At 29.8% G+C, this 20,725-nt stretch overlaps 1 protein-coding gene, 1 long non-coding RNA gene and 1 pseudogene across 2 annotated transcripts in view; 2 read left to right on the top strand and 1 right to left on the bottom strand.

The window, feature by feature from the left end:
- The window catches only part of LOC123271216, a 353,707-nt gene that overhangs the window by 58,719 nt on the left and 274,263 nt on the right, over positions 1 to 20,725 (top strand). Inside the window, exon 3 of the mRNA XM_044737478.1 lies at positions 8,643 to 8,706. The gene's annotated coding sequence lies outside the window, so the exon portion shown is untranslated. The remainder of the gene's footprint in view (positions 1 to 8,642; positions 8,707 to 20,725) is intronic.
- LOC123271234 lies at positions 1,355 to 19,949 on the bottom strand. Its single transcript, XR_006510810.1, has 3 exons — positions 19,938 to 19,949; positions 13,130 to 13,134; positions 1,355 to 1,566 (listed from the first exon to the last, which is right to left on the bottom strand). It is a non-coding gene; the product is annotated as an uncharacterized LOC123271234 (long non-coding RNA).
- LOC123272309 lies at positions 3,030 to 3,126 on the top strand (annotated as a pseudogene).

A 20,725-nucleotide genomic window follows, 5' to 3' on the forward strand; every position in this document is an offset into this window, starting at 1 on the left:
GATCATCCGATGTAACTTATAACCAGCTTGTACTGTACTAAGATTCAGTTTGACAGTGACGTGTATAAAATGGATCAACTTTATTTAATTAATGAATTATTTAGAAAAATGTACGCAGTGACAACTATTTAATTTAATTTTTATTAATTATTGTTAATTTTCAGATAATATGCTCGTTTTATTTTTAACCGAGAATAATCTTTATTATGTTTATTGAATTCAAGAAATTTCAGTTTTATTTAATCTAAAAATTTTTCAAAAAAAATGTTTGTTAATTATTTTTTATTTGATTTTACATTAATTTTTTTTTTATTTGATGTTTGCCCCCCCCCCCCCCGACCAGCAGCACTCGCTTCGCTCGTGCCGCAAATGTCGGGGGCAGGCATCAATTTTTTTTCGATGCAGTACATTAAATATTTTACGTACTTTCGACCGGCTATAAAGAAAAATAGTATACACTACACGGGCAGAAGTTTGAGAGCTCTGAACTGCGCGCCGTGATGCCCTCGGCTACGCCTCGGGCATCATGGCGCGCAGTGCAGAAATCTAAAACTTTCTGCCCTAATAGTGTAATATACTATTTCTCACCTCCGGGCAGAAAGCGTCAATTTTCCTCCCGCTGCGCTAAACGAAATAGTATATACACCACGGGCAGTAAATAAGAAAGCCTCAGATCACATGTTTATTGACCTCGGCTTCGCCTCGGACAACAATTACATGTGATCTGAGACATTTCTTATTTTACTGCCCTAGATGTGTAATATACTATTTCTTTATACCTCGGTCGAAAGTACGCATCTTTTGCACCTATTTCAAGGCAGAAAGTTAAAGATTCGTGTATTGGTAAAGCTACACATTCACCCTCTATTACAGCGGGAGCATAAAATGCTTTCGTTACCGCGACTGATATTAGTCATTTGTTACTAACTATTTTTTGTTTACGCTGATCATTTACGATTGATGGTACAATACAACAGGTTATATTTCTTTCTTTTTTCTACTTACATGAAATATTTCATATATAGATAGAGATATAACTGCCGTAAGAGTGAGTAGATCATCCGATGTAACTTATAACCAGGTTGTACCGTACTGAGATTTAGTTTGACAGTGACGTGTGTAAAATGGATCAATTTTATTTAATTAATGAATTATTTAGAAAAATGTACGCAGTAACAACAATTTAATTTGATTTTTATTAATTATTGTTAATTTTCAGGTATGTTCGTTTTTTTTTATTTTTAACCGAGAATAATCTTTATTATGTTTGTTGAATTCAAGAAATTTCAGTTTTATTTAATCTAAAAATTTTTCAAAAAAAAAATGTTTGTTAATTATTTTTGATTTGATTTTATTTATTTATTCATTTACTGATCATGGAGATAATTCTCCTTTTTACCACAAATCCAAATAATTACAAAATTACAAAATTGTTGAAAATACATAGGTAGTAAGAAACTGATATAATAATAATAACAATAATAATAAAACTATAAACAAAGTAATATTAGTGCAAAAGTAGCAAGTAATCACAGACATTTTCTTCGCATTCAAAATCAAAATCAGCTTTACAATCAAGTGCTTAAATCATACTGACTCTTTTCTAACTCTAACAAATACAAATAACATTTATGACGGAAATTGTCTAGAGTCTCAGCTGATGTAATAATAACTGGTAGATTATTCCAAAAATTACAACCAGTAACAATGAAAGATTTATAATAAGCTGCTGTACGCGCAAAAGGCGTTTTACCTAATTCCCTACGACTTGAAGCACTAGTTTTGTGTAATAACTGGTCACCGAAAAGACTTGGACGTATTAAACAAATCGCCTTATAAAACTCACTAGCTATTAGTTGTAATCTTCGGTTTGGTGGCTTTAGCCATCCAAGCGCCTGCCGATGCTTCGTTATATGATCCACTCGGCGTATTCGTAAAACGAAACGCACACAATTGTTCAGCGATACTAACAGCGATCTTTCAAGCTCAAATGACAAATTCGTTAATACACAAGCACAATAATCATAAATTGGCAAGACCATACCAGTAATAAGTTTTCTCTTTAACGCCATACTGAGTTGTGCATCATTCATTCGTATTCTGTACAATGCTCCTGCCGCTCGCTTTTTAATACTAGCAGTATGCTTATACCAAGTAAGAGTACAATCAAAGACTACGCCCAAATACTTGTAGCTTGTAACAAAATCTATCAATCTATTATCTAAATATAATCTTAAATTTTCTATGCTCGCATTAACATTGCAAACATTTACCGCGCTGCCAAATATCATTGCCTTAGTCTTTAATACATTTAACCGCAGCCTATACGCTTGGCACCAGTCTGAAACACACTTAATATCTTCATTCATGTAAAAAACATATTTATTTACATCAGCTAGCTTACAACGCAAATAAATAACCATGTCATCTGCATACAATAAATATGACCAATAACGTAGACATTTTGGAAGATCATTTCTGAAAATGGAAAAAAGCAAGGGACCCAGAACGCTGCCTTGAAGTACTCCAGACTTAATACTAATCCAATTTGATCTTTTGTCATTAATGACCACCGACTGGGCTCGTCCAAATAGGTAGGAATGAAACCACTGTACTGATTTTAACGAAAACCCCAGTCTGACCAACTTTGATAAGAATAAAGAGTGATCAACCGAATCAAATGCTTTCGTAAAATCCAAAAAAACCGCAATCGTAACCTCACCCTGATCTATTCCTAATCTTATATCATCAGATAACCTCAAGACAGCAGACTGAGTTCCCATACCCTCTTTAAAACCTGTTTGTCTATGATCCATCAAATCATGCACCTGCAAATACTTTATAGCCTGATCATAAATAATTCTCTCTAATGCTTTTGATAGTGTGCATAACAAAGATATAAGACGATAGTCCGATGGCAACGATGGGTAATTAACTTTCGGCAAAGGTATTACCAACGAACACTTCCAAATTAATGGGAAAACACTATTATTAATAGATTCATTGAGTAAGCACAAAATCACTGGCAATATCCCATTCAGAATGGCCTTGTATTCTTGAACTGAAACACCATCCTGGCCCCTGCGCAAGGATGACACGCAAAATCGTGAAGCGTTCCACATTTTTTACAAATATAAATAATGCTGTGAAGCGGGAAAGAATAGGAGTTACGGTAATTATTACGTGAAGCCTTCCACATTCACGTAACAGGATATTGGTAGGAAAGGATTGAGAAAGGAATGTGGAGAGGATCATCTTAATGTGAGTTTATAGAATATGCGAGAAAAAATTATTAGATAGCTCGGACTGGGATTCGAACCCAGAACCTTCCGAAGACATGTCGGCTACTCTACCATTTGAGCTATCCGGTCTATACTAAATTTCCTTTCGCTTATTCTATATACATTAAGCCACACCGTCCATCTTACGGTAAGCATTTTTACAAATATAAATAATGCTGTGAAGCGGGAAAGAATAGATTTTACATTAATTTTTTTTTATTTGATGCCTGCCTCCCCGACCAGCAGCACTCGCTTTGCTCGTGCCGCAAATGTCGGGGGCAGGCATCAATTTTTTTTCGATGCAGTACATTAAATATTTTACGTACTTTCGACCGGCTATAAAGAAAAAAAGTTTGGAAAATCCAAAAGTGCACGACTCATAATGCTCATTTGATTATGAAATATAAAAAAAAAAAAAAAAAAAAAAAAAACTTAAGTCGTTCAAAATTAATTGCCGAAAAAACAGCTGTAGTAGGAAGGTACTGCACAAGCGCCCCTGGTGGAATAAAATGTACATAATATCTATAGATATAGATATATCACCATCCATGTTAATTTTACATGGATATATATAGATATACAGTCTTGATTTTTTCACAAGTTACAGTGTTTCCGGGTTTCACACATGACGGACAGGAAAATTTTTTTACCTATTTTGGTGTTTTTTTCCAATTCTATTGCAGTAAATCAATTTTTAAAAAGTATGAAATTAATCTCCATTAAATTATCTCGACAATAGTATGCAAAATATCTTGGTTCCGTGAACTAACAAAGCTATAATAATAAAAATAGCCGCCAAAATGAGGCGAAAAAAATTTTTCGATCGTAAAGCACTCTCTGATGCTTCGCATCATGAGTCGTGCAATAGTATACACTACACTGGCAGAAGTTTGAGAGCTCTGAACTGCGCGCCGTGATGCCCTCGGCTACGCCTCGGGCATCATGGCGCGCAGTGCAGAAATCTCAAACTTTCTGCCCTAATAGTGTAATATACTATTCTTGGCTCAATCAAACCTTTTTTTTTGTGTAGTTTACAAGGTCATTTCTTAATTGTGTATCTAGAGATAGAGTATTTTCGAATACAGCTTAAATACTTTTCATCATAAATTGACTAATGGTTAGAATCATATGAAACTATGAGAAGGCACAACTCCAGATCAAAACTTTTTAAATGGTACCAAATTTAACCATAAAAACCCATTTTATCATATAAATACACTGGTCACAAAATTTTGCTTATTCTCTTAATAATATAGATGTCGGATCTAAGTTATAATTCTTCTGAATAGAAAGAATAAATTTTAATTTTAATTTAATTACGGCGTATACTTTCGGATTTCCCAAACTTTTTTTATTTATTCTAAATTTTCAGATTAAATTTTGATAATATACTTGAGTTCTGTTTGCGTAGTATACTCATAAATCCTCCAATTAAGTCATTGGTTCTTGAACAAAGTGCACAGTGTGTACGTTATATCATAGATGGTAATTTTCACATGTGTAGAATTACATGTGTATGCTCTTTGTAAACTTCTTGGGTGAAATGACGAAAATAATAACAAATATAGAATCAAAATTTAGAATTCTGAGCCAATTGTATCTTCAGGAAAAAAGTTTCTACAAATCGCAAAAATAGCAGAATTATTTTACATTTCTTCAGTTGACCTGGCGTGCACAATATGCTCAGCCGTATGTAATGCAAACGCCACATAGCTAAAGAAAAGTAGGTCTACACAGCGGACCAGCTGCGACATGGGAGAATAATAGAGCGAGACGATGGTATATGCATGTACATAGACCAAAAAATATAGAACCAACGACAGCAGTAGCAGCTTGTGAGTAGTTTTCTGAAGAACTCTATATGTTGGCTACCTTCTAGACTGGATTCTTACTGGAAAAACCTTCGTATAGTACCAAGTAATAAGCTCCATAGGCCATTCTTATACTTGTCTAGCTTGGTAAATATATAATAAATGTAGACGATAAAAGGATCATATAGATTTTACTTGAAAGATTAATTAAACGTTATAATAGAAATGCATGATTTTACCACATGGGGCTTAGATGGTTGAATCGCTTGTTAATTCCGTACCATCTGTATGTCAGCTTCAAAAACATTATGCAGCATTAAATATACTTAGAGGATGAATTTTACTTATAGTCATATCTTTGCATTACAAAAATGTATTTTCTACACTGCTTGTTAATTTATTTTGAATACTTCAATAAAAATCAAATTAAGTGTATAATTTTCTACTAACAACCTGTGCGACTGTCAAGATTTACGGATTATGAATAAGAAAACTTTGGCTTAATGATTTTTTGATATTTATGACACTATACACATAGATTGAGTGCTTTTTAAATTAATTTCAAAAATAGTGCTGTTACAGGATTATTTACAAATAAGTTAATAGACAAATATGACGGAACAAAATATACACTGATAAAAAAAATGACTTCATTCATGAAAAACTTTTTCTTCAAAATGTCATTCTTGTTTTAAGTAATTCAATTCTCTTAACTTAAGAAATTGATTCTCGAGTCAAAAAACTTGGTAGTTTTAAAATAAGATACATACAACTTCGCCCAAGAATTTCTTTCTCTTGGATTAAGATAGACGGTAACATTGTTTCAAGATATTACCGACTTGTTCCAAGTATGGCGCGACTCTTGAATTAAGATATTATTTTACTTGTTTTAAGCATATAAATTTTTGTATTTTTGCTATTTTTTGTATTAATAAATATTTTTCGCTATATAGAGAAATACAAATTTTTTTACTTCAAAGTTTTTTTCTGACTTGAACTTATAACATTATAAATAAAAAAATTTGTTCTTCAATCAACAATCAATAATTCTTGAAATGAAATAAAATTATTCTTTATTGAAGAGAATCGTTTTTGAATAAAGAATTCACTTGTATCAATCTAAGATAATATAGTCTTGAACCAAGTAAAAATGTTATGGATCAGTGATTAGATCTCTCACTACAAGAAACATGAAATCAAGACAAAAATTTCTTGAAATAAGACAACTAGTTCTCTTCAAAATAATTTTCTTGAAGCAAGAATGTTTTTCTTGAATGAAGATATTTTTTTTATCAGTGTAGAACCAACAAACTATTAAAAACTTCTCCAAAAACTTGACATAAAAAATTGACTACTAAGAAATATATAAAACCAGAAAGCACTTATTCTTATCAAGAACTTTTTGATAATACCAAATTTAACTATAAAAATTTCTTTCAAAATAATAATATGCTCGTCTTAAAATTTTTCTTACTCTCTCAATTATTTAAATCATAAATGACTATCGCTGAAAAAATATCGAGCCCAATTTATGATAAAGATATACTCGTTACAAAATTTTTCTTGGTTTCTTGATTATATAAAGTAATTTTTGAACTAAAGTAAAAGACCCAATACCGGAACGACGAAGAGTACATGACTGGTTTTTATTACTTAGAAAATATTCAAATGGTTCATTAGTAATAATAATTCATCCAATCATGTAGAATAAACATGTAGTTACACGAAAATAATTAAATTTATCGATTTTGTCGAATTTAATATTAAAAAAAAACATGTTTTTTGAAAAAGTCTAAAAGACCCAGTATCGGAACACCTTAAATGCCTAGTCCCAATACCGGAATATGGTTGACCCAATACCGGAACGATAAATAAAACTAATTTTTTTATTATAAATAGTCCGCTTTTCGTAAGCTGAAGTAATTATTATCGGTCGCGTAATCAAAATGAACTAATTAACAAATGACGTTTATCGCGAAATTTGAATCTATTTATAATCACTTCGAAAACTCATTTTATCATATAAATACACCGGAGATAAAATCTTCTTATTCTCCTAATTATATAGATTATGATAAAAAATATTATTGATAAATATACAAACATAAAAAATTGGCATAGTCTCGTATCAATGATTTTATTCGATGGAATAAACTCTCTTTGTTGCTGTAAGATGGACAGCGGGGTTGTAGGTCCACCTCAGTATACCCCTCCCGTGCGGTGTGTTTTCATGCAGGGACAGGTATACGGTCAGTAGCAAAAAAGTAGTAATTAGGTGTAACTTAGGTGTAACTCAGGTGTAACTTAGGTGTAAATTAGGAGTAAATTTGCTACTTGCTACTTGTTACTTGCTACTTAATATTAAAAATACATTAGAAATAAACCCTACGTTTATTTACGTAACTAATGTTTGTATCTAACATTTACAAATACAAATATAACATCTAACATTTACAAATATAAATAATGCTGTGAAGCGGGAAAGAATAGGAGTTACGGTAATTATTACGTGAAGCGTTCGACATTCACGTAACAGGATATTGGTAGGAAAGGATTGAGAAAGGAATGTGGAGAAGATCATCTTAATGTGAGTTTACAGAATATGCGAGAAAAATTATTAGATAGCTCGGACTGGGATTCGAACCCAGAACCTTCCGAAGACATGTCGGCTACTCTACCATTTGAGCTATCAACTAATCCCATTTTATTCGATGGAATATCTTGTTTATAAAAAAAAAATTCATATTTCAAATTCAATTATTTAGATTTCTTAAAATATATCAAGCTCAGCTGGTCTCAATTTTTCTGAATCTAAGGTCAACAGAACTCTTTGGAATATACCTTATACAGAATAATGTCATAATATCTAATTATATATTTGAAAAATCAGATAATCATATTTTTATATATCGATGCGTAAAATATTAATTAAAACTTAATTCAGAAAAAAAAATATCCCGTACATTGAAATATAATAGATACCTCTCGTTACCGGAAATTAATAGTTCAATAAAAGGAATTAAAATAAAAGAGCGTGGATTCTTGGATAAAATGGAATAGATGAAAGAATGGGTTACTAGTGTCTACAATAGAATTAAAATAATGCTATTTTTAGCTATCAACTCCGTTTCATTTCACTCAACTACACGATCTTCTTTACTTTCCGTTCTTTGTTTCCTCTGCTAAGACAATTTTTCTAATTCCTCTTTGTGGAGACTTAGTTACGATTACGTAATTTGTATCATGCGGTGGTGATTGTAATTAAATACGAGATAATGAACTTTTACGAAATACTATTATCTTAGCATTCGAAGAGCTTTTATTAGTTCGTAAAGATTTTTTTGTAGAGTTTGTAATCAAATCGTCGGATGTTGTATGGAAATCTGATGCAGGCATTAAATGGCTATTGAAAGGTTTGATGCAGAAAATGGCTATTTATCGTGGTTGATAACACAAAAATAAATTTTTTATTTTACCCTTCTCGTTCTACTTCAATCAACAGCTAAAAAACGTTTCAATACCTGAAAAATTTGACTCTTATTTGTTCCAGATCTAAAAAGACGCGGATAAGAGTTACCGAAGATATATCTGCATTCAATCTTCTAGGAGCGCTGGTAAGTTTTAATAACTTTAAATTCATTCCTTAATATTTCAGAAGAATTTTTAATACACTTCAGACTTCGAAAATACACTGAAAAAAATAATCGGCAGAGCTACCGATTGGTAATCGATAGAGGCTACCGATTGGTAATCGGTAGAGGCTACCGATTGGAAATCGGTAGCTGCTACCTAAAAAAAATCGGTAACCTCTACCGATTTTAATCGGTTGCCTCTACCAAAAAATCGGTAGCCTCTATCGAAAAAAAAAACGGTAGCCTCTACCGATTATTTTTTTCAGTGTAGAAAGAATTTATTTTGACATCCGAAAAAGGGGTAGATTTTTTTAAGCTAAATTTGTTGAAATTTCGGGCAGTCAACTTTAAACTTATCGAAGGAAAATTTTTAAAAGTGAAGAATGAAAATCTTGGATAAGATTCGAGCCGGAGAGATATAATTATACGATTATCGGTATTATTTTCAGTTCAATTAAATTCTGAAGTTGCATTTGCAACAAATTCATTTATAAAATCTAAATTATAAATTATCAATTTATTAATAGTATCGTTTATTATTGTTCAATGAATAAAGTTCACTTTACTTCCTTGACTGTTATCAAAATCTTTAGAAAATGATGAGAAAATTTTCAGGCTATTTTAAGATGATATCACAGTGACAGCTCACATTATTATTGAGCGTCTTTAAATTGTCTTAAAATGATCTTAAATTAGTCTTAAAAAATCTTTAAAAAAATTTAAAGACTATTTTAAGATAGGCTAACAGTGACAGAGCCCCGAAACATTAAAATTGTCGAATAATAATTTTTTAACAATTTAAAAACATCTTACTTAAAAATATTGCCGTGAGAAAGTCGTAAAGTCATCTAAAAAAGAACTAACAATTAATTTTCACAACAAATTCGAGAACCAAATTTTCAAAAATCTGCTCTCGGAATTTTTTTTTTTTGGCGTCTTAAAAGAGTCTTAAAATAGTCTTGGTTTGTGTCACGTTTGAGATCTTAAACAAACGACAATTTTAAGACGATTTTTTTTACACGGGAAAATAACCATTCCATTTTGCATTCGCCCTAGTAGAAATGATCAATTTTTCACTTGATTAAATCTAGTATCTGGCTAGCGATCATATCTAGTAACTGGCCAGCAATCAAATCCAGTAACTGGCTAGCGAAACTAGGTAAAAACTATAAATTGCGCCACCTACAACTAAATCGTAAACATTGGTCACACCGATGTTCTACTTATACTAGTGTGTATATTTTTTTTTTTTTTCACTTTAACCTGTCAGTTGAGGTATCTTTAGTAAATATTAAGAAACAGTGTAAATAATTAAAAATAATTGTGTATTTCAATAAAAAAATAATCTGTCATATATTTGAAAAAATAGATAAAATAAAAAAAATCGACATACCGAATTACGGTTGTGGGCATCAATCAAAACAAATACTCCAGACTGTCATCGAGATAAATTATTGAAAATTTAATAATTATTGAGGTTATTAATTACCACAATTTTTATCATTATTATTATTACACTTATAGAAGGATTTTTTATTTTTAATAAGCTTTGGTTACGTGCGTTAATATCCCCGGACAAAATATCCCCGACAAAATATCCCCGGACAAAATTCTTAAAAATATAAAAATTCATCAATAATAATCCACAGATTCGGTAGAATCTGGCGCCAAGTTCCGTTCAAATTCGTTGTAAACGGAGCGCGAACTACCGACTGTGTTTACTGTAAGCAGAACGGTATTTTGAGGTTGCAAAATTTTATTTAATTCTACGGTACTTCTTGTTCCTAAATTTTATATTATAACAGTAATTCATGCTTTATTTTACTGATATTAATTAATTATATTCCATTATAACAATTAATCTACTTGAAATTATTAAATTTTATCAGCATAAACTATAGCAAGCTCAAAAATTTCGATCCTGACTTTTTTTCTATGTAAAAAGTGACATGCCACAGACTAAATAATTCGAGAATTCATGGTAATCTTCCAATAGATGGGAAATTACAGTTAAAAAAATACATTTCACAGCTTGCATCTACATCCGCCAGGGTGCGCTGGAATTGTTTTTACATAAACTGTAGCTTCAAGGGGATAGTTTGCTATAAAAAATGCAGCCAACGGGAGATTTAAGTTGGTACCAATTGTAAATTTTTATTATAATTACAAAAAATACTAAAATCTGAACAAAAACAGTTTCACTGTATAAAAATCGCGCCAAGTCCACGTTCATAAGACTATCAAGATAAAAAAATTTCTTTTTTCTTTACAAAAAGATATAAAATAAAAAAATAAAAAAATCCAAGTAACCGATATGATTGTATTTGATTTTCGGAAATTAAAAAAAATTTTATTGTAAATTTGAAAATTAAAAATTTTTAGAACATTACTTGGTGTGCGTCATTGTGTATTTCAATTTTTTTAAAGTCCTCGTAAATAGATTTTACGAATTTCATTAAAAGTAAAATATTTTGCAACCATGCACACTAAATACGTTCCAAAATTTTTTTTTTAATTTTCAAATTTACAATAAAATTTTTTTTAATTTCCGAAAATCAAATACAATCATATCGGTTACTTGGATTTTTGTATTTTTTTATTTTATATCTTTTTGTAAAGAAAAAAGAAATTTTTTTATCTTGATAGTCTTATGAACGTGGACTTGGCGCGATTTTTATACAGTGAAACTGTTTTTGTTCAGATTTGAAAATTAATCTCAACATTATTTTTTTAGTGTGTTTGTGTATTTATTCAAAATTAAACCAACAAAAACGTGGGGATATTTTGTCCGGGGATATTAACGCGTGTCACCATTTATTAATGGTCAATAAATATTTGTTAACTGTTAACAAATATTTATTTAGAATAAAAAGCAAAAATAGAAGTTTATTTTGACACTTTTGATAACTCTATAGCTGGAATACATGATAACAATTCAATTCACTAAATAAATTAATATTTTTAATATTTAAAAGTGTAAAAGATAATTATGAGCTGTGATAGAATTCGGTATGTTACAATAAACGTTATTATAATGTGATATAATTATTGCAAATAATTTATAAAGATGATTTTTATTTATAAGCAATCTTCATATCATATGACATTGCAAGCGAAACAAATTCACTGAACAAAATATTTATTAACTGTTAATAAATATTTGTTAACTATTAATAAATACTTATTAACTATTAATAAATGTACTTTCCTCCCAAATAAATTTTTATTGAATGTTAAAAAATATTCATTAAAATTTAATAAATTAAATAATTGTCTTCAAATAAATTAAATTATTAATAGTTAAAAAATCTTTCTATCAGTGTATAATTTTGAATTGTAACAAACTTATCCACATTTAATTTTAAATAACCTCAAATCCTACAACTGTCGCCATGTTTTATTTGATGTCTAGTAAAACTGGCCAGTAACTAGATAGTTATTGGATATTATACTAGCCGGTTCCTAGCTTAAGTCTAGTTAAACTAGCCAGTTACTGGCTAGATATTTGATTGCATTTCTACTAGGGCGGTATTCTGACTACAATAAATTAAAGTATTGTGATAGCCAGTATACACGTAGTGCTGAGTAAAATACCACGTATAGTTAGTAGAGCAATACCGATTTTTTTTTCTCAGCATAAGAAATACTGTAAGTGGAAAAATACTTTTTTTTTCAGAGTACATAGTTTAAAACTTCGACATTACGAATTTCTGGATACTCATGCCCGAAATTAGCAAAATTCTTTAATATATTGGACAATTTAAAGCAGAACATACTATGAACATCCGTTAAAATCCATATGTATTTCGTGCGTCATCATATTTTAGACAACCAATATCTTATGTATAGTACTGTTGCATTGTGATTCATTTTTATATCAAAACCTACACCTGCTAGTTTTAGATTTTGATGCCTAAATAATTTTATGTATATTCTTCGTTATTATTCATACAAGTTCTGCTATTTTTATCTTACACTATTGGGAAATAGTAAGGCTGTATCAGTCAGTTACCTATAGAAATGTTATATACAAGCCTCAACACATGTCGTGTGGATATAAAACCGCAATGGTACAATAAACATCCAAAAATATTGCCACCCAGAAATATTTGTCGCATCCACACCAATGCATTCAGATAACTCTTCCGAATAAAAGAGCTTTAACAGATCTATATCAAGTTATTGAATCATATTTTCGAGCAATAACCAAATATGTATCGACAACTATTCTTGTATGCATAATCTCAAAATTTGTATTAAAATGAAAAATAAACAAACAGTTATTGAATTAATTTTTAACCATGGACGGACAAAAGTAAACTACAATAAATAATAGTCGATTTATAATAAGTAATGATTAACTGGTAAAAATTACCATTTTAAATAGTAAAATCGTGATTTTAACAATCACTTTATAATATTTATCATTTAAATGCTACAATTTATTATTTACATGAAAGAAAATACTATTTCAAACAGTAATATTCGCTATGTGAATGTCGACAATGTCAAAGTATAATAATTAAGAATTTTGACTTTGATATTTATCATTTCGTACTTAAAAAATGATCGCATGATATCTAAAAAATATAAACTACAGTTACTGAATTTCTATACAAGCAACATCAATATTTACAAAGTAAAATGGTAAATTTTAAACGTAACGCTAAAAATCAAACTATAATTATTGACTTGCCGATGTCCGCTGTACTGTTTGAAACTATAAAAATTAATCGGAATCCGAGTGAATTTTTATAGTTTACTTTTATCCGTGTGGAAAAAATTTTTTGCTATACTCGCTCCAAAAGTTCAACTTTTGAGCGCTGGGTGCACAGAAAGAAAGGTTCACTTGAGCCAAGAAAATATTTTTCTTCCTAATTATTTACTTGGGCGAAAAAAACAATTTTTTTGACACAAGAAATTTCACTTATTCCAAAAAATCAATTCCCTTGCTTCAAGAAATACGTATCTTGATCCAAGTCAATTTATTTAAGTCAAGAAAGTTTTCTTGTTTTGAGAAAATTTCTCTCTTGCTCCAAAAAATTAAGTTCTTGACAGAAGTAAATTTTCTTGTCTTGAGAAAATTTTTCTCTTGCTCCAAAAAATCAAATATCTAGATAGTAAATTTTCATTAATATTTCTATTGACTAACATGTCAAATGGTAAGATCAAATAATATTGAATCATTTTTTTTCATTCAATATGTAGAATTGCGCGCTAAAATAATCTAAAATGATTGATTGATTGATTGATAAATTTATTTATGCCAAGGCACAGGCCAAATGGCAATTTAAATACAAAATATTTACATTTTAAAAATAATAATATTAAATGTAAGTACATAGTTCTTAACCTAAATTTTAGAATAATATTGCAAAAACTTTTAACCATTTTAAACTTTTCTAAACTGATTCGACTAATATCTCAATTTAAATTTTTTAATTAGTATAGAAGTACTGTAATCAACAAATTTAATCTATCAATTGTTCAATTTATCAACTGTCTAAATTTAGCAAATAGTCAAAAACTTTATTTTTGAAGACTTCACTGCTACTTGAGTTTACGATTTCTTCTGGTAGTTCTTCCCACAGACGAATCACGGAGATCAAGAATGAGTGTTCCATATAGGTGGTAGCAAAATGGGTATCAAATATTCAAGAGAAAAATTTTCTCAAGATGAGAAAATTTTTTTCTCAGCTGAAGTAGGTGGCGCTGCTTTCCTAAAGTATCTAAAAATCTTGATCAAACATAAAAATTTCTTGTATCAAGTATTTATGATAATTTGAATTAAGAAAAAATTACTTCCATCAAGAATAGAATTTCAAGAAAAATTTTTACTTCGGCCAAGACAACTTCGGTCTTCCTTCGGGCGACCGAAAATTTACTTGAGCCAAGAATTTTGTTCTCCAGTCAAGAAATCTTTCTTTCTGTGTGGCGTCCGTAAAGGAACTCTTTTCTAAAGACTCTACCATACCGTCTTTTTTTCGCAGCCTAGGCCGTGAAGTTTTACCCCCTCCTTTTTTTTACGATTTTTTCGCGAACACCCAGACGAAATTGAGAGAGATTGTAAAAAAAAGATCACATTCTAGCGTACCGACCGATAATTTATAGTCAATTTTAAACTTAATTACTATTGAGTGGCGCTAATTATTTCTCTGCTGGCAGTTTATTACGAAGCGGACCTAATGTTAATAAAATAACAACAACGCCATAAATAAATACTAATAAAACGTTATTTACATTTTCTGGATGTGAGCAAGATTTTAAGATTAATAAAAAGATAATTAATACAAAATTAATTTTTTTTGCCCTTGTGAAACTTCATAAAATTTAAATATGTCATTATTTGCCTCCTATCCCTCAAAAGTTAAACTTATGGAGCGATAATAACAAAAAATATTGTATGTCATTCGGCCGTTTAGTGGCGATTCTGACAACGACTGTTGTTCGATATTCGCTTTAATGTTTGTGACGCGAATGTTCAAAAACTAGCGTAAATTTCCGTCCTCGGCTACGCTTCGGATGTTAAAATTGCGCCCGTCTCGAACCTTCCCGCTACAAACCTTAAGCTCATATCGAAATATCGTCGCTGTCAGAAAATCGCCACTTCAAGACCTTATGACATAAATATCTATTATATTGAATGCATATGTTTTTGTATATATTGAATTTTCTTTTATATTTTCTAAATTGAGTTTAAAACGAACCCACAGCTGTCCAAAAGTCAGTCTTTTTATTTCTAATTAAATAGTTATATGATACGGAACATCATTGTGTTATTAACTAAAATTATTAGCAATAATTAAGTGTTAGCAAAATCAATGATCGATGTCAGTAAAAATCATAACAATACATCAACAGAATGCCAATATGGACTTGTGAATTCCTTCGGGGTTGAAGTAATTGGAAAGCCAAAATCACACCTCTTCCTCTCCATACCAACCACTTGAGAGTTGTTGGAGCTCTCAGAGTTTCCTGCACAATTCCCATGTTCACCTAAAACCCTTCAGTCGTTGTATATGCTATTTCCTCTTTTCACCATGTATTCGGTCGTGAAACGATCGTCGAATCCAATGAACTCATACACATCCACGGATTATATACATATAAATATATATGTAGATATTCGATTGTACTGTGCTTGATCGTAAGGATTGATAAGAGAATACCGATTCTAGTATTCGGAGAAATAGAGGCTAAAAAAATAACGAAGAACAAAAAACATTTCAGATATTCTCGTTTGCAATTGAGTACATTCAATTGAACACGATGCTTCTGTTGTACGTTTGATACCTCGATGTCAAGCAACATGAATTTTAGCTAATAAAGATCATTAACTTTTATTTTTATAGAAAAAGACATTTGTGGAAAATCTGAACATAAACCCCTCAATAGTAATTCTTATAAAAATACAAAACGGAAGGTAGATTTCTCGAGAGTAGATTATTTTCATTTTTTTCTTGATAACTTGTAGAATTAATGTTGCAAGTAAATATTTTATAGGTAAAATTAAAGCTAATTCCATAAGTTTCAATTAGTATTTTTTAGAAATTAGTTATCTTTTCTGTATCAAAAGTCATTTACTTATAAAGTAAGCAAATTTGCAACTTTCACTATTTTTACAAATTTAAATGTCTACAATTTCTGAATAAATCGACCGATTCTGCTCATCTTTGAATTCATTCGAGAAATTCGTACAAAAAATAAGTATACCAAGTTTTGTTGAGATGCGTTTAGAATTTCGGGGGGTATCACAACCATAAATCGGTTATAATACACATCTACCTAAAACTGGTTCACTATGACTCTTGACTCTAATAAAATAGTTAAAAATTATTCTGAAGCTAATATTTTATAGGTCAAATTAATGGCAATGTCATAAGATTTAATGTGTATCTTTTAGAAATTAGTTATCTTCTCGTAATCAAAAGTTATTAACTGATAAAGTGACCAGATGTGCAATTTTCATTATTTTTAAAATTTTAAGTGGCTACCATTTATGAACTAATCGACCGATTTTGCTCAACTTCAAACTCGTTCAAGGTATTCGTCCAAAGAATAAATGTACCAAGTTTCATTAAGAATTATCAAGAATTGTAGAAGCTATAGTGTTTACAAGCCGTGTTATATTGACTACATATACATAAACTTTAAGCCAATGCTATTTTGGAGCCTTACTCGACTACTTAGATGATATTATGACCAAATTTTAAGTGAGTTACGACATGAGGACCAGTGCAATAGCTAGATTTCCACGAAATCTACGTTAAGAAAACCCTTTATTTTAATGTAATAATTGCATCCCTTAAGCACGAACGGGCTAAGGCATAGCTCTACTGGGGTCTAAAAATCAAGGTTCCTATCTCTTCAAGAGAAATTGTTTTTTTAACCCATAATCTTTGTATAAATGTTAAAAAAAATACACTGGTTGCAAGAAGAATGATTACTGAACTAATTAAAAACACTGCTTAGTAAATTAATTATCAATTTTAGTGAAAAAACCCGTTTTTTTAAACTTTAGTAGAAATAACTGTCAAAATATGGTGGTGTGGTCAAGAAAACTAAAAACATACACAATTTTACGACTCAATTTTTTTTCAGCTCTGTTATTAAACTTTAATGAAGAACCCTATGCAATATCAAAGCTACACATTGCTTCGTTTAGTTGTAATTGAAACATTTTGATTGGCATTCACATCGAATTTTCCCATATTTGTCGGCTGTATGTTTTATTTTTTTAGTAAACAGAGATCTCACAGTGACTCTGCGATCGAGCCAACGTATGCATATGTATTTACTTGTAAGTAGTTGATATAACGGAACACATGAGGGCGTTTTATTCGCATCATAAATAATTACTGTACGCGGGAATTTAAAAAAATTTAAATAACACACGTATGACATGAGCGCTTAAGGCATGCACATTTGGTTTTACCTAACTTTTTTTGTATTATGATACTTTTATATACAAAGTAGTTCAACAGTAGTATCTAATGAGATAATAAATAGCAATAAACATATATTGTAAAATGAACAGTATGAATGTGACTTAGAAGAGTAAAATAAGTTACATTGTAATGTTCTAGCTTCTGTCAATTCGCTATCGTAAGTTTCTAGTTTCCGGACGTTATTGATTTTTTGTATACATATACATTGAATTGCTGTGAATTTTCTTTCGTTTCACGTAGTCCACCAATTTAATGTCATGAAAGTGGCATTGCATCGTCCTCCCATATAGAATATCCACTTACTCACTCACCCATACTATATAATCTTCTCGTTTCCTGTGTGGGGGATGTGCATCGTTGAGCTGTATCGAAAAAACAAGGAATCGACAATCTAGAAGCTCACTGACGAAAGTAAGTACGAAATAATGAATCATTGGAAAATCGAAGGTATAACATAAGAAGTATTTTTTCTGTCAGCGTTCTTTTAATATTAACTTTAAAATTTTTCTCTTCTCGTGCTATACACTGAGAGAAATTTATAGGAACCTTTTCAAAAATTATGGGAATGGTTCCTATAGTAAAATGATCATTATAGGTATCAATCCTATGCTCATTATGGGAACCATACCCATAGTTTATTGGAAAATTTCCTATACAATAATGAAATAGCTTCAATACATTATGGGAATGGTTCCTATAATATTATAGGAACGGTTCCTATATTATTAAAGGAATGGTTCCTATAATATTATAGGAATGGTTCCTATACTATTAAAGGAATGGTTCCTATAATATTATGGGAGTGACACGCATAATAATAGAAAAATGTTTATGTTCATAATAATGAAGCAATCACTTCAAAAATATAAAGTAATCATTATATATTTTTTTGCTAATAAATTTTTTTTTGTAAATAAAAATTGATCTTTCACTAGAGTGAAAAAATTTTTTTTTCATAATTTTTATTCACGTGTGTACTTAATCTTCAATTGTTCATTCCAACTCAGTTATTATTGTGTTGTATAATATTGAAAATATTGTAGCAATTCTAAAGTTTCTCTAATAAAAGGGCTATTTTCTCACTATACAATTAGACGAGCAAAGCAGATATGGAAATTCATTGTTTATTTTTATAATTTCATTTTATTTTCAAAATAAATTATTTATTTACAATACACACGTTGAATATTTATTAAATCCATCTTTTGGGTATGTAACTTTTATTGTTTATATGAACAATATTACTTATTTTACATACTTCAAATGATGTTATTGGGAAGCAAATAAAATTATCGAAATGACTAATAATTTCAAATGCTGCAAAGTGGTCATCAAAGTCACAAATAACTTGAGTTGTAATGATAAATATCTCAATATTATTACACATCATCACTATAATATTATGGGAATGGTTCCTATAATATTATAGGAATGGTTCCTATAATATTATAGGAATGGTTTCTATAATCAATATTATAGAAATTATTCCTATATATTATGGGAATCATGCCGATATTACAGTTATAATTATAGGTATCGTTCCTATAATTATAGGAACCATTCCCATAATTATAGTAACACTTCCTAAAAATTATGAGTACAATTCCCATAATTTAAGTAATCGCTCCTAAAATGGTATAGGAAAACATTTCATTAAAATTATAGGAATGATTTCCATATTTTTCTCTTCGTGTATTATTGTATCAGTAACACGGAAAGAAATACATTGCGGATATCACTATGTCACTATGGGTGTGAACACTATACTGTATGGTTTAGAAGATTTTGATTCGATATAAAAATCGTCAGCATAGATGATTTGGCTATGGTGGGAATAGTAACATCAACAATAGTTATAGCTGATACGCCAATGTCACTATGGGCGTCAGACCCATAGTGACTGGCGACATTTACGATGCTCCTGGCAGAACAGTCTATCCGTTATTGTTATATCTCTTATGCTGATATTAGAGTAGTAACAAAATTAGTTTAATTAATTGAATGGGTTATGCACTGATAGAAGGATTGATTAACTGTTAATAATTTAATTTATTTGAAGACAATTATTTAATTTATTAAATTTTAATAAATATTTTTTAACATTAAATAAATATCTATTTGGGTGGAAAGTACATTTGTTAATAGTTAATAAGTATTTATTAATAGTTAAAAAATATTTATTAACAATTAGTAAATATTTTGTAGAGTGAATTTGTTTCGCTCTCAATTTGCAATGTCATATGATATAAAGAAAAGATGGCTTACAAATAAAAATCATCTTTATAAATTATTTGCATTAATTATATTAAATTATAATCACATTTATTATAAAATACCACATTTTATCATAGCTCATAATTATCTTTTATATTTTTAAATATTAAAAACGTTAATTTATTTAGTGAATTTAATTATTATCATGTATTCCAGCTATAGGGTTATAAAAAGTGTCAAAAGAAAATTGATATTTTTACTTTTTATTTTAAATAAATATTCGTTAACAGTTAAAAAATGTTCATTAACCATTAATAAATATTTTTAACAGTTAATAAATTGTACTAAACAAATTACTTATTAACTGTTAATAAATATTTGTTACTTGTTAACAAATATTTATTAACATTTAATAAATAATTTATAAACTGTTAATAAATATTCATTAAATCCTATGATGTTAAAAAATCATTTGTTAACAGTTAATAAAGCTTATTAAATATAAACAAATCTTTCTATCAGTGTGTTCGATGAAAAATATTTAAAAATTTTGTATTAAACTAGTTTAATGTTACAATTAATTTCAAAGTAGTTTTACTAATTTATGAACTTTAAGTCGGTACAGTAGTTGTACCCATGAAATATTGGCCGTAATTCGATAGAATTATTGATTGTCGCGCTAAGTAATATCGCGGGAAAAACTAGTAGGATTGCGACATCTGCGATGCACTATGGGGCTGGCGGCAATGCTGTCACGTCAAGCCTCCTATGCGCCCGTGTAATAGACGCAAAGATTTTGGTACCATACAGTATAGTAGATAATCCTATATGCATAGGGC

Source organism: Cotesia glomerata, linkage group LG9 (assembly GCF_020080835.1).
Source record: "Cotesia glomerata isolate CgM1 linkage group LG9, MPM_Cglom_v2.3, whole genome shotgun sequence".
Lineage (NCBI taxonomy): Eukaryota > Metazoa > Arthropoda > Insecta > Hymenoptera > Braconidae > Cotesia > Cotesia glomerata.